We start from the raw sequence: 15,946 nt of genomic DNA on the forward strand, positions 1-15,946 counted from the left end.
CCATTGTCTTTAAGAAAATATTTGTGGAAAAATCGCCGATTGCCTCTTAAAAAAAATTATTTTCCGATAAAAAAAATTTAAGACTTTTTTCCCCAAAAGTTTCACTTCCTAAAATTGTCGCGACACTTAACCCAAAGTGAAGCGTTAATTTGACCCAATTTCCCCCCATGCCTGCCTCTTTCTCCCACTCTTCCTCACTCTCTGCCCGGCAACATTTGGAATCATTGTTTGTCTCACTAACTAACATTTCATATCCTTTGGCAACTGGCGGCAATCGACAGTTGCATGTTGTTGTAGCGATTTTCTCGAGGAAATGAATTACAACTAACAGTTCATTTCCTCGGAACTTCCTCTGGTCTGATTGGGTGCGTGTGTGTGTGTGTTTGTCACTTGACACTTGGTATCCAAGAAGAGATACATATGTATGTATTCCACCATGTGCGACGATGACTACGTTCAGCCGTCGGTCGATTCATGTGACACCCATTCACTCAAAACTTTCTGTGTTTGCAAAATATCCAAAGACACTTAATTTGTATTCTCGTTGAATGAATGCATTTTCCAACGGCTTGGCAGGCGGGGGAAAGAAGGTTTTAGGAGGTGAAAAAGGATTTCGATGAGGAAAACTGAATTTTTCAAATGGAAACAGCGTAGCTTTCACAGCATTCGGGGGAAAAAGTGATTTGAAATTCTATTTCGTTGGCGTCTTTTCGAATTTCGTTTTCCGCACTCTCACTCTCCTGGCAGGATGACAAAATCAAATCAATTAATGGCAAATCAATTGCACTTGTTGTTGTTTCTAGTTTTTTGTGCTTGCCACACCATTTCTTCGTGGATGAACGTCTTAAGTTACAAGTCCTTGCGAGTCATTTGCATCGCAGAAGGAAGAAGGGTACTTTGCCAGAGAACATGCACACTGAAATTTCACACAGTTTCTTTTTAGTATTCCAATGCAGGGAGAAGTAGCTCATGGATGGATGGCTCGGCTGTTAAGCTTCCTGGTTATGGAGCTTGAAATCATTACTTTTTCATTCCGAGTTCATTTATTCCAGCAATTTCTGCAATTGTTATTGCATATTGAAATCGTTATTGTTTTGTCTTTGAAGAAATTAAGAGAAAAAATGGTTTCCTTTTTCGTTTTGTAACTCATATGCTAATATTATTGCTTTTATGTGTGATGCTCTGGAGAGGTACTCAGGGAATACACCGGCAGAAAAATTAGAAAAAATTAAAAAAATGGATTTTTTAAAAATATTTTCTCAAGGACTAACCATAAACGTGGATTTTTTTAAAATATTTTTTCAAGGACTACACAAAAACGAGGATTTTTTTAAAATATTTTTTTTTCAAGGACCATCAACAAATAAGGGTTTTTAAAAATATTTTCTCAAGGCCTACCCAGAAACGTGGATTTTTTAAACATATTTTTTCAAGGCCTACCCAGAAACGTGGATTTTTTAAAAATATTTTTTCAAGGATTACCCACAAACGTGGATTTTTTAAAAATATTTTTTCAAGGATTACCCACAAACGTGGATCTTTTAAAAATATTTTTTCAAGGACTACCCATAAACGTGGATTTTTTAAAAATAATTTTTCAAGGATTACCCACAAACGTGGATTTTTTAAAAATATTTTTTCAAGGATTACCCACAAACGTGGATTTTTTAAAAATATTTTTTCAAGGATTACCCACAAACGTGGATCTTTTAAAAATATTTTTTCAAGGATTACCCACAAACGTGGATTTTTTAAAAATATTTTTTCAAGGATTACCCACAAACGTGGATTTTTTAAAAATATTTTTTCAAGGATTACCCACAAACGTGGATTTTTTAAAAATATTTTTTCAAGGATTACCCACAAACGTGGATTTTTTAAAAATATTTTTTCAAGGATTACCCACAAACGTGGATTTTTTAAAAATATTTTTTTTAAGGATTACCCACAAACGTGGATTTTTTAAAAATATTTTTTCAAGGATTACCCACAAACGTGGATTTTTTAAAAATATTTTTTCAAGGACTACTCATAAACTAAAATCTTCCAGTGCATTTTGAAATCCCCCATCAAATCTCATTTCTCCAATAGCAGAATAGCAGATTTGTAAACGATATGGAATGCAAAAATACGCAAAGCCATAGATCTTTCAAATGCAAACTAAGCATCCTTGTTTTTCTGCCTGTTGCCCCTACTTCTTGTTCGGGGAACCTCGACTGTATCTTCCAATTCTCCAAACATATGGATTTCCCTCTTGAGTTTTAACTAACGTTCAGTTAACCTACTTGTGTGTGTTTTGGAATGACAACAACAATATGGAGATGTGGAGACTGGGGAAATAATGGCACAAAAACGCACTTTGGTAACCAGAAGACAGATAAACGCACTTCAGCCCAGGCAACGCATAAAGAGGAAGCGCAGTAACAAATCCCCTTTCCAAAAAAAAGGAACAGAAATGGAAGAGAAAAAAAAACAAAACTAAACGGAGATGAAGAAAACGGAAACCCATGGCTCTAAGTTTGTCTGTCTGTCCATCTGCATTTGTATCTCTATCTGTGTGTGTGTGTTTTTGTGTGATTGTAGTAAATGCTAAAAATAGTAAAGTGAATGTATCTTTACGCTTATTGAGCGTAGATTAAATCATGCATACTTTAGATTCGATTACAATTTGTCGAAACGTGATGTGAATATATAGGTTGTTGGCGCTCTTTGGGGGGAGATTCTTTGTAAGTCGTCTCCATGGCTGGGTGGTTTGGTATGGTGTGATGTAGAAATGTAATAACGAAGGAGCAAGAAGAAAAATTTCGTCAAAAAAAGAAACAAAAATGAAAAAGCAACATGTGAAAAGCTGAAAAGAAGTTTGGATGGCTGGCTGCTGAATTTCAATGAAAGGAGGAGATAAAAATGTGTGTTCGAAACTTAAAACTACCATATACACACAGTGTTTAAAGATGGACGATGGACGAGATGGACGATGGACGATGAAAAAATTATTTTTAAAAAATCCATGTTTACATTGGGCCATGAAAAAATTATTTTTAAAAAATCCATGTTTACATTGGGCCATGAAAAAATATTTTTTAAAAAATCCACGTTTGTATCCATGAAAAAATATTTTTTAAAAAATCCACGTTTGTATCCATGAAAAAATATTTTTTAAAAAATCCACGTTTGTATTAATCCATGAAAAAATATTTTTTAAAAAATCCACGTTTGTATTAATCCATGAAAAAATATTTTTTAAAAAATCCACGTTTGTATTAATCCATGAAAAAATATTTTTTAAAAAATCCACGTTTGTATTAATCCATGAAAAAATATTTTTAAAAAATCCACGTTTGTATTAATCCATGAAAAAATATTTTTAAAAAATCCACGTTTGTATTAATCCATGAAAAATATTTTTTAAAAAATCCACGTTTGTATTAATCCATGAAAAAATATTTTTTAAAAAATCCACGTTTGTATTAATCCATGAAAAAATATTTTTTAAAAAATCCACGTTTGTATTAATCCATGAAAAAATATTTTTTAAAAAATCCACGTTTGTATTAATCCATGAAAAAATATTTTTTAAAAAATCCACGTTTGTATTAATCCATGAAAAAATATTTTTTAAAAAATCCACGTTTGTATTAATCCATGAAAAAATATTTTTTAAAAAATCCACGTTTGTATTAATCCATGAAAAAATATTTTTAAAAATCCACGTTTGTATTAATCCATGAAAAAATATTTTTTAAAAAAATCCACGTTTGTAGTAATCCATGAAAAAATATTTTTTAAAAAATCCACGTTTGTATTAATCCATGAAAAAATATTTTTAAAAAATCCACGTTTGTATTAATCCATGAAAAAATATTTTTTAAAAAAATCCACGTTTGTATTAATCCATGAAAAAATATTTTTTAAAAAATCCACGTTTGTATTAATCCATGAAAAAATATTTTTTAAAAAATCCACGTTTGTATTAATCCATGAAAAAATATTTTTTAAAAAATCCACGTTTGTATTAATCCATGAAAAAATATTTTTTAAAAAATCCACGTTTGTATTAATCCATGAAAAAATATTTTTTAAAAAATCACGTTTGTATTAATCCATGAAAAAATATTTTTTAAAAAATCCACGTTTGTATTAATCCATGAAAAAATATTTTTTAAAAAATCCACGTTTGTATTAATCCATGAAAAAATATTTTTTAAAAAATCCACGTTTGTATTAATCCATGAAAAAATATTTTTTAAAAAATCCACGTTTGTATTAATCCATGAAAAAATATTTTTTAAAAAATCCACGTTTGTATTAATCCATGAAAAAATATTTTTTAAAAAATCCACGTTTGTATTAATCCATGAAAAAATATTTTTTAAAAAATCCACGTTTGTATTAATCCATGAAAAAATATTTTTTAAAAAATCCACGTTTGTATTAATCCATGAAAAAATATTTTTTAAAAAATCCACGTTTGTATTAATCCATGAAAAAATATTTTTTAAAAATCCACGTTTGTATTAATCCATGAAAAAATATTTTTTAAAAAATCCACGTTTGTATTAATCCATGAAAAAATATTTTTTAAAAAATCCACGTTTGTATTAATCCATGAAAAAATATTTTTTAAAAAATCCACGTTTGTATTAATCCATGAAAAAATATTTTTAAAAAATCTACGTTTGTATTAATCCATGAAAAAATATTTTTTAAAAAATCCACGTTTGTATTAATCCATGAAAAAATATTTTTTAAAAAATCCACGTTTGTATTAATCCATGAAAAAATAATTTTTTAAAAAATCCACGTTTGTATTAATCCATGAAAAATAATTTTTTTAAAAATTCACGTTTGTATTAATCCATTAAAAAATTATTTTTAAAAAATCCATGTTTATATTGGGCCATGAAAAAATATTTTTCAAAAAATCTACGTTTGTATTAATCCATGAAAAAATATTTATTAAAAAATCTATGCTTGTATTAATCCATGAAAAAATATTTTGTAAGAAATCCACGTTTGTATTAATCAAGGAAAAAATATTTTGTAAGAAATCCACGTTTGTAATAATCAAAGAAACAATTATTTTTAAAAAATCCACGTTTGTATTAATCCATGAAAAAATTATTTTTAAAAAATCCATGCTTATTAATGGTTCTTAAAAAAATATTTTAAAAAAATGCGCGTTTATAAATGGTTCTTAAAAAAATATTTTAAAAAAATGCGCGTTTATAAATGGTTCTTAAAAAAATATTTTAAAAAAATGCGCGTTTATAAATGGTTCTTAAAAAAATATTTTTAAAAAATCCACGCCTTGGATGGTCGTTGAAAAAGTATTCTTTAAAAAATCCACGCCTTAGATGGTCGTTAAAAATTATTCTTTAAAAAATCCACACCTCTGTTAATGCTTGCAAAATATTCTTTAAAATTTCCACGCCTCGGTTGATGCTTGAAAAAGTTTTTTCTAAAAAATCCACATTTCTGTTAATGCTTGAATAATATTTTTTAAAAAATCCAGGACTCGGTTGATTCTTGAAAAAAAAAAATAAAAAAATCCACGCCTCGGTTGATTCTTGAAAAAAAAAAAATTAAAAAAAGCCACTCCTCAGTTGATTCTTGAAAGAAAAAATTTAAAAAAAATCCACCCCTCGGTTGATTCTTGAAACAAAAAACTTAAAAAAAGTACACGCCTCGTTAGATTCTTGAAAAAAAATCGACTGCTCGGTTGATCCTTAAAAAATATTTTTTTTAAAAATCCACGCCTCGTTAGATTCTTGAAAAAAAATCGACTGCTCGGTTGATCCTTAAAAAATATTTTTTTAAAAATCCACGCCTCGTTGGATTCTTGAAAAAATCCACGCCTCGTTAGATTCTTGAAAGATATATTTTTAAAAAATCCACGCCTCGTTTGATCCGTGAAAAAATATTTTGTAAACCATCCACGCCTCGGTTGATCCTTGAAAAAATATTTTGTAAACCATCCACGCCTCGGTTGATCCTTGAAAAAATATTTTTTTAAAAAATCCACGCCTCGGTTGATCTTTGAAAAAATATTTTTTAAAAAATCCACGCCCCGGTTTATCCTTGAAAAAATATTTTTTAAAAAATCCACGCCTCGGTTGATCCTTGAAAAAATATTTTTTAAAAAATCCACGCCTCGATTGATCCTTGAAAAAATATTCTTTAAAAAATCCACGCCTTGGATGATTCCTGAAAAATTATTTTTTAAAAAATCCACGCCTTGGATGATTCCTGAAAAATTATTCTTTAAAAAATCCACGCCTTTGATGTAGGTTGAAAAACATTCTTTAAAAAATCCACGTTTTTCTGGGTCCTGGAAAAAATTTCAGAAATACATTTTTGAATATTTTTTTGTTAGTTTTATCCAGTGTCCATGATTCTGTACTTTTAGGCACGTCATATCCCAACACCGAAAAGAAATTGTTCCTAGCTATTTTGAGCACGTCTTTAAAACGAATGAAAACATAAATTGATAAATGACCAAGGAGAAAAAAAATAAAAACGTAGGATTTTCTATTCAACCATGGTTATGGAAATTCACTTAAAGTTTTTCACAAGAAATTGCCAACGAAAAAAAATGTTCACACCATGATCAGTGACAATAACAATTGCCGTTTGTCTGCATAACTTAGACTCTGATGCGGGATGATTTTAATGAAACGTTAAGTGACTGTAAATGGTGAAAATTAAAATCAGTTTCGAGAGAACTGAGAAAAAAAAAACTAACTTCAAAAGCGTGAAAATTCAATTAAAATTACGTTTTTATGATAACGACAATTTTGTGTTTTTTTTGTCATCCATTCACAATTCATGGAAAATCCGATGGAAATGATATTTGGTAGCAAATTGAGATGCATGACTTTGCCAAAAGAGGAAGAAAAAAGAAAGCCAAAACGAAACCAAATCCCTAAGGAATAAATGAAATGAAGATGATGATATTTGATTAAAAATGCGTAGCATGAATTCACTATTAGAGGCTAGTGATAAAAAACATCAGGAAACACATACATCCACACAGGAATATATTTGGAATTTTCCAAAAAAAAAGACGAAAATTGTCACTTAATGTGACAATTGTTGTCGTAGCATAAAAAATGTTTGGTGTTGATTTTTGTCTCCTTTTCGTAGTTTCTCCGGCCTTATTGCCCTCCTGCCAAGGAAAAAAGAAAAATACGAACAAAGTAATGACAAAATGCTCCACTGAATTTGAGTATTGTGAATGTGCCATTTCTTGGCTTCAGGCTTTAACTAATGACAATACTGAAGCAGTTGCTACTGATGAAGATGATGGCAGTGATGCAACTGCATCCTACAGCGGAATGGTGGGAGGAACAGTAACTTACTTTACGGTAGCAACACTACCAACTGCCACTGTTTGATTGCTCTGCATTGCCAGCCAGTAAATGCATTGCTAAAAAGAAAACCATCCTCAGGCATTGTTGCAATTGGTGTCATTTCCATTTTACGTTGCAACAATTAAAGTCCTTATTTTTCGCTGTTACTCCAGCAAATTTATGTACTCTCAAATGAGAGAAAGAGAACAATACAAATACTGGAAGGTAATAAAACTTAAAAAAAAATCATCCAACGCTGTTTTTTTAAGAATATTTTTTCAAGCATGAACCGAGGCGTGGATTTTTTAAAGAATATTTTTTCAAGCATCAACCGAGGTGTGGATTTTTTAAAGAATATTTTTTCAAGGACCTAACAATGCGTGAATTTTTTAAAGAATATTTTTTCAAGGACCTAACAATGCGTGGATTTTTTAAAGAATATTTTTCAAGGACCTAACAATGCGTGGATTTTTTAAAGAATATTTTTTCAAGGACCTAACAATGCGTGGATTTTTTAAAGAATATTTTTTCAAGGACCTAACAATGCGTGGATTTTTTAAAGAATATTTTTTCAAGGACCTAACAATGCGTGGATTTTTTAAAGAATATTTTTTCAAGGACCTAACAATGCGTGGATTTTTTGAAGAATATTTTTTCAAGGACCTAACAATGCGTGGATTTTTTAAAGAATATTTTTTCAAGGACCTAACAATGCGTGGATTTTTTAAAGAATATTTTTTTCAAGCATCAACGGAGGCGTGGATTTTTTAAAGAATATTTTTTCAAGGATCATCCAAAGCGTGGGTTTTTTAAAGAATATTTTTTCAAACGAGCGTGGGTTTTTTTGGAAGATATTTTTATGGATCATCAAGAGCGTGGATTTTTTTAATAATATTTTTTCAAGCATCGCCGAGGCGTGGATTTTTTAAAGAATATTTTTTCACACGACCGTCCAAGACGTGGATTTTTTAAAGAATATTTTTTCAAACGACCATCCAAGGCGTGGATTTTTTAAAGAATATTTTTTCGCACGACCATCCAAGACGTGGATTTTTTAAAGAATATTTTTTCAAACGACCATCCAAGGCGTGGGTTTTTAAAGAATATTTTTTCAACCGACCATCCAAGACGTGGATTTTTTAAAGAATATTTTTTCAAACGACCATCCAAGGCGTGGATTTTTTAAAGAATATTTTTTCGCACGACCATCCAAGACGTGGATTTTTTAAAGAATATTTTTTCAAACGACCATCCAAGGCGTGGGTTTTTAAAGAATATTTTTTCTCACGACCATCCAAGACGTGGATTTTTTAAACAATATTTTTTCAAACGACCATCCAAGGCGTGGATTTTTTAAAGAATATTTTTTTCACACGACCATTCAAGACGTGGATTTTTTTAAAGAATATTTTTTCAGGACCTTAAAAAGGAGTGGATTTTTTAAAGAATATTTTTTCAAGCATCCATACAAGGCGTGGATTTTTTTAAAGAATATTTTTTCAAAGACATAATAATGCATGGATTTTTTTTAAGAATATTTTTTCAGGGCCATAACAAGGAGTGGATTTTTTAAAGAAAAAATTTTCAGGGCCTTTAAAAGGCGTGGATTTTTTTAAAGAATATTTTTTCAAAGACATAATAATGCATGGATTTTTTTTAAGAATATTTTTTCAGGGCCATAACAAGGAGTGGATTTTTTAAAGAAAACATTTTCAGGGCCTTTAAAAGGCGTGGATTTTTTTAAAGAATATTTTTTCAAAGACATAATAATGCATGGATTTTTTTAAAGAATATTTTTTCAGGGCCATAACAAGGAGTGGATTTTTTAAAGAAAAATTTTTCAGGGCCTTTAAAAGGCGTGGATTTTTTTAAAGAATATTTTTTCAAAGACATAATAATGCATGATTTTTTTAAAGAATATTTTTTCAGGGCCATAACAAGGAGTAGATTTTTCTAAGAATATTTTTTCAGGGCCTTAAAAAGGAGTGGATTTTTTAAGGAATATTTTTTCAGGGCCTTAAGAAGGCGTGGATTTTTTAGAAGAATATTTTTTCAGGGCCATAACAAGGCGTTCACTTTTTTCAAGGATTAACAGAGAGTGATTTTTTTAGAAGAATATTTTTTCAAGCATCGACAGAGGGCTCTTTTTTGTAAAGAATATTTTTTCAGGGCCATAACAAGGCGTAGATTTTTTTAAAGAAAAAAATTTCAGGGCCTTAAAAAGGCGTGGATTTTTTAAAATAATTTTTATGACTAAATAAAAGTGGATTTTTTAAAGAATATTTTTTCAGGGCGTGGATTTTTTAAAATAATATTTTTTATGACTAAATAAAAGTGGATTTTTTTAAAAAATATTTTTTATGACTAAATAAAACTGGATTTCTTTAAAAAAATATTTTATTAAAGACCAAATAAACGTGGATTTTTTTAATTTTTTAAAGGACCAAAAAACGTGAAATTTAAAAAAAAAATATTCTTCAAGTACCAAATAAACTGATATTTTAAATATTTTTTCGACGACCAAAAGACCCAGAGACGTGATTTTTTTTAAAATATTTTTTTAAGGACCAAATAAACGTGGACCAATATTTTTTCTTGGACCAAAAAAATGTGGATTTTTTAAAAAATATTTTTTCTAGGACTAAATACAGGTGGTTTTTTTTTAAATATTTTTTCTAGGTCTAAATAAACTCGGATTTTTTTTAAAAAAAGTTATCTAAGAATATTTTTTTGGAAGCGGGTAGTTTTAAAACAATTGATTTTTAAATATTTTTTCAAGAACCAAATAGGCGTGGATTTAAAAAAAAAAATATATACATATATATATATATATATATATATATATATATATATATATATATATATATATATATATATATATATATATATATATATATATATATATATATATATATATATATATATATATTTTAAAATTTTGTAGGACTAAATAAACGTGGATTGTTTACAAAATATTTTTTCAAGAACCAAATAAACGTGGATTTTTAAAAAATACACATAAACGTGGATTTTTCAATTTTTTTTTTTTTCATGAACCAATGCGAATTTTTTCTTGGACAAAATAAACGTGGAAGTTTAAAAAAATTTATTTAAAAAAAATGTGTTTTCATGAACCAAATAAACGTGAATTTTTTTCAAAAAATACTTTTTCTAGGACAAAATATTTTTTCTGCGTCTATATAAGGCGTGTAATTTTAAAAAATATACTTTTTTGGCCTGAAAAATTTAGTTTTCGAAAAATATTTTATTAGGGTCCAAAAAATGTTTTTTTTGTTTTCAAGGAGTATTTGGAATACATATTCTTTTTAAATGTCTGGATTATCTGGATTAAAATTTGTTAGATTTTCAATTTATAAATGTTTAAATTGTTAAAAGATATTGCTGCCTTTGTCAAAAAAAACTTAATTTTAAAATGTAGTTATTGACCCTGTAATTCAATAGAGTACATTAACCCGTCTTTTAACATGGTTAATAGTACTTCTACACTTCTTGGGGCTATTTCTTTACTTTGTTATACGATTTCCTTTATTTCATTTAAGGCAAAGCATTGGTCATTCACATTTCATGTCCCAAACAAACGCACACACTCACTCTGATGAAAACACAGGCCATTGACCACCAACATTGCTACAGATCCTAGGGATATATAATTTTTTCCATTGTGGCTTAGATATGAAAGAAAACCTTCCCCAACATTTTACACAATTATAACAAAATGTAATAATTAAGTAGAAAATATCAGCTAAGCCTCCAGATGAGAGAGAGAAAAAAAAACAAAAAATACCAGAAAAATTTTATTGGCAAAAATAGGAGGAAGAAAAGAAACCCAACGAAATGAAATAAAACTCGGCTATAGAATTTGCGAAAAACTCTATTCTAAGCCTACAAACATTTTTTCGGTGGATTTAATAAAAGCGGCTAAAGAATAGAACAGCAAACCACCACACAAAATCTGAAAATGGGAAACATGTCGGAGAAGAATATGTTGAGAACAAAGAAAGGAGAAGTAGCAGAATTCTAAGGTAATGTAAGAAAAGCTGGGCCATGTAACGGATTTTGTTTGAAAAGAAAATGTAGTTGGGGGATACAATGCAATATGTTTGGTGAAGTGCTGAAGATGTTGGATGGCAACGAATTAGGGGTTGCCTTACAGAGATTGAGGAGTATAGTCAGGTTCTTTAAAGAAATATGCTCAGAAATTTTAACCCCAAAAAATTTGATTTCCTATGGGATGCTCCTAGTCAAAGTAGTTGAGAGCCCAAGGGCTTTTGAAGGCTCTGCGGAGGCTTTAACAATTTTCCAAGATTTCTTCAAATTGAAAGACATGACAAGGTTGAAAATCCCTAACAAATCCACAATAGAGGATACTGCAAAGAATGCAAATATTTATTTAAAAATAAGGATTGAGGGCCTTAAAAAATGTTAAGACATTAAAGGCTGACAAAATTCCTTCACAAAAGTGTTTAGATCGGCAGTATAAATCTGTATAAAACATTCAAGTCTGGAAATTGTTTCAAATATTGCGGAGACGGAGAAAATCTTAAAAAAAAATTACTGAGGGCCTTGAGCAGGATATAAAATATTCTTTGAAAATTCATGACTAAAAGCCTTTGGGAGGCCGGAAAAAAATTCTTTACAAATCCACGAATGACGGCAAAATGTCCTTAACAAATACATGAATAATAGCTTTAGGGAGGCGTAAAAAATCTTTAAAAATCCAGGATGGAATAGGGTTGGGAGATTTTTTAAAATCGCTATTAAATTCTCGATGTAGTCAAAAAAAAAAAAAAAATAATAATAAAAAATCTATGATTTAGAAAACAGAAAGGCTATGAGACCCTTGGAACGGTTGTAGAAGTCCCTATACAATTAATGGTCTTAGAAAGGCTGTACGAAATCTCTGAAAATCCCAGACCGAAGACCTTCCAAAGGTTGTAAAATTGTCCACAATTGGGGCTGGGGTCCGTATAAATTCTTCAAAAAACTCTAATTTAAGGCCTTGGGGAAACTTGAAATATGTATTAAAAATACGGGATCCAGGGTAGGATTTAGAAACTCTGGGGTCTCAAAATACAGACCTTTGTAAGGCTTAAGATTTTCGTTAAAAATCCACGATTAAGGGTCTATAGGTAAGTGATTGAGGGTTTTAAAATTCCCTTAAACATCCACAATTAAGGGCTCTGGATGATCGATTGAGGGCATTAAAAATTTCCTTTAATTATCCACGATTGAAGGCCTTGGAAAAAAACATTTAAAAAGACTAAGATACGAGGACATTGGGAAAACAGTCAAAATTGCTTAAAAATCAGTAAATATTTATTTAAAATCTGTAAATAAATTTATTTTAAGCTTTAAAAATGTCATCAAAATTTACTAGTTAAGGTCCTATCATAGCTGTAAATTTAAGGAAAAAAATCTTAAAAAACAATCCTTAAAAAATCCAGGACTGTTGATTGTGAGGAGTAACAAGAAATGTCTTTAAAATTTTCTACTTGACTTTATTTATTTTAAGATTTATTTAAAACTCCAAATTCCAAGGCTAAAGAGGTATAGGCGTATAATGTCCTTAAAAATAAAGGATAAAGGGCCTTGGAGCAGATTTAAAAAATTCTTTTTAAAAATTCCACGAATGAGATATTAAAAAACCACTACTGTGGCTTTAGTAATGCTGCACAAAAATCTTCAAAAATTGTCGACTAAAAACCTTGCGGAGGCTGAAAAACTTACTTCGGAAAATCCATAAAGGAAGGCTTCTGGTGGCCCTATTAATTTTTCTTTAAAGGTTCGTCGATTTAGAGCTTTTGGGAGGCTGTAAAAATTTATTTAATAAATTTGCAATCTTGGGGATGTTATAATTTAAAGAAACAAAATTTCTATTGAACGTATTTGGGTTGAAAAAAAAAAAAAGATTTTTAAAATCCATAATTGTGGGCGGATTTGGGAGGAGGTAACAATTTTTTAAAAATCCGTAAGCAAAGTCATTGTTAGGACTTTAACAAATTGTCTATCGAGAGGCTTGTAAAAATTTCTACAAAAATCCATTGTTCGGAGTCCTGAGAAGGTATTAAAAATTTCTTTATGCCTTGAGAATTTCTGAAAAAAAATCTAAAAATTGATAGCCTTTGGAATGCTGTTAGGAATCATAGAAAAATGTCCTAGGCTAAGGACCTGTGAAGGTTGTAATAATTAATGAAAGCCATTCACGTTAGAGGTTATTGAGAAGGCTATAACAATTTCTTTAAAAATCAAGGCTTCAAAACTTGTTTTAAAAATTAACGACTGAGGGCCTTGAGATCGATAAAATTAAAGATTGTTTAGAATTGTAGGATTTAAAAAATTTCTTTAAAACTACTTAAAGACCTGTGCGAACTTTCAAAACATTGCCTTCAAGATTTAGTAAAATTTCTTCAAAAAATCAATTCAGACCCTAAAAAGACTATCAAAGTTTATGCGTCAAAGAGACTGTAAAACACCTTTAAATAATAGCTTCTTAATAGGGTGTGAGAACTGGTAAAAATTTCTTCAAAAAAAGCTATATATAATTTTAAAAATCGACTACTATGGATCTTCGAGGAGCTGTAAAAATTTCTTTAAGAAGTCCATTTTTAGGGACTGAGGAGGCTTGAACATTTTTCATAAAAGTCACGATTAACAACAAAAGTCACGTCGGGCCTCTGAAAATATTTCGTGAAAAAAATGGAGGATTTAAGGAGGCAACAAATCTACAATTGAAGAACTAGGGGAGGTAGTAAACAATTCTTCAAAAATGTCAATGTTAATAGACCTTGGAAGGGTAGCAAGAATTTCTTTAAAAAGTTGTCATCACTGGAGACTTTAAAATATCCCTTCAAAAAAAAATACTTAATAACGTTGGTGAATCTGTAATAATCTCATAAAAAAAAGCACAAGATTGAAGGTTTTGAAAAGGAAAAAAATTCTGCATATATAAAGGACTCGGAGGACCGTAAAAACTATTTCAAAAAAAAAAAAAAAAAATAATTGGGTGGACTTACATTTTTTTTTTTAATAAAAAGTCGTAAAAGTTTTATGATTGGGTCCTTTAGGAGGTTTTCAAAATATACTTTAAAACAATTCACAATTCATTCCTTCACAATTCAGGTCCTTGAAAATCCACTTTTAAGGATCCTGGGGAGAATAAAAAAATAGGTTGGAAGGCCTAAAGATGGCTGAAAAAAATTATTAAAAGCGCACAATTTAAGATCTAGAGAAAATGAGGGGATTTTGTCCAGATTTTGGGAACCTGAGAACCTGTAAACCCCTCCCCCCCCTTTATTTGTTACACTTACAATGATAAAAATATCTTTAAAAAATTTCCGATTGTCCGCCTTGGGAAATCTGCAAAATTTTCTTCAAAAATCCACAAATAAAAACCTTAAGAAGGCCTCAAAATACCTTAAAACGCCTTAGTCGAATCCTTGGTTGAGGGACTTGAGATGTAAATAAAAAAAATCTATGATTAGAGGCTAATACCTATGAACTTGACAGAGCTGACAAAAATGTCCTTTAAATAAACCCGATAATAAAATAATTCAAAAAATCCACAATTGCGGATCTCTGAAGGACTGTGAACAATTCTTTGAAAAGTCCAGTCTTAACCAATTAAAAAAATTTATATATATTTATGTATGAAAAGGGCAAAATTGTAAACAATTTTTTGTTTAGTTACCACCCCTCGATGCTAATGGGTACATTTCTGAAACCCAAACATTTCTGGACAAAACGAAAAATTGGTAAATTTTTCTGAATACATTTTAGAAATCAATGGGCCCAAATAACCCTTAAAAAAGTACTTTTTCCAAAATCAACGAAAAAATTGAATCTTGGAATGGGTTAAAAAATCGATTAGGAGGCGGGCAAATATATTTTTTTAAAGGCTGGAAAATTCGTGAAAAGGCCATGATTGTGGAAACCTAAAAAATTGTGAAAAATCCACAAGATTTCCTGACCCTGAGATCTAAATAAAATCCGAATTAGACCCTCCTTCCCCAATAAACTTTTACGGTGCCAATGATTTAAGAACTGGAGAGGCCGAAAAAAGTTCTGGGAAAAATCGATGGGGTGCAAATTTCTTTTATAAAGGCTCGAAAAAGTCGTAAGAGGTCTATGATTGAGGACTTTTAAGGAGCTATCAAAATATCCTTTAAAACAATTCACGATAAACGATTTTGATAATGTCCTTAAATATTTACGCTGAAGGAATCTTGGGAGACTGTTAAAAATCCACGTTTGATGGCCTCCAGTAGCCGGAAAATTGTTAAAAATCCACAATTGATGGTCTTGAGAAAATTACGGGATTCTATCCAGATTTTCTTACCCTGAAAATCCGAAGGAAATCCGAATTAGACCCTTCTTCCCCCCTTAACTGTTATATTTCCTATTATTTAAGACTGTGAAAAGTCCATGTTTGAAAGCCTCAAGTAGCCTGGAAAAATTGTTAAAAATCCACAATTGATGGTGTTGAGAAAATTACGGGATACTGTCCAGATTTTCTGACTCTGAAAATCCGAAGAAAATCCGAATTAAACCCTCCTTCCCCCCTAAACTGTTACATATCC

Source organism: Musca domestica, unplaced genomic scaffold, assembly GCF_030504385.1.
Source record: "Musca domestica strain aabys unplaced genomic scaffold, Musca_domestica.polishedcontigs.V.1.1 121, whole genome shotgun sequence".
In the NCBI taxonomy this organism is placed as follows: Eukaryota; Metazoa; Arthropoda; class Insecta; order Diptera; family Muscidae; genus Musca; species Musca domestica.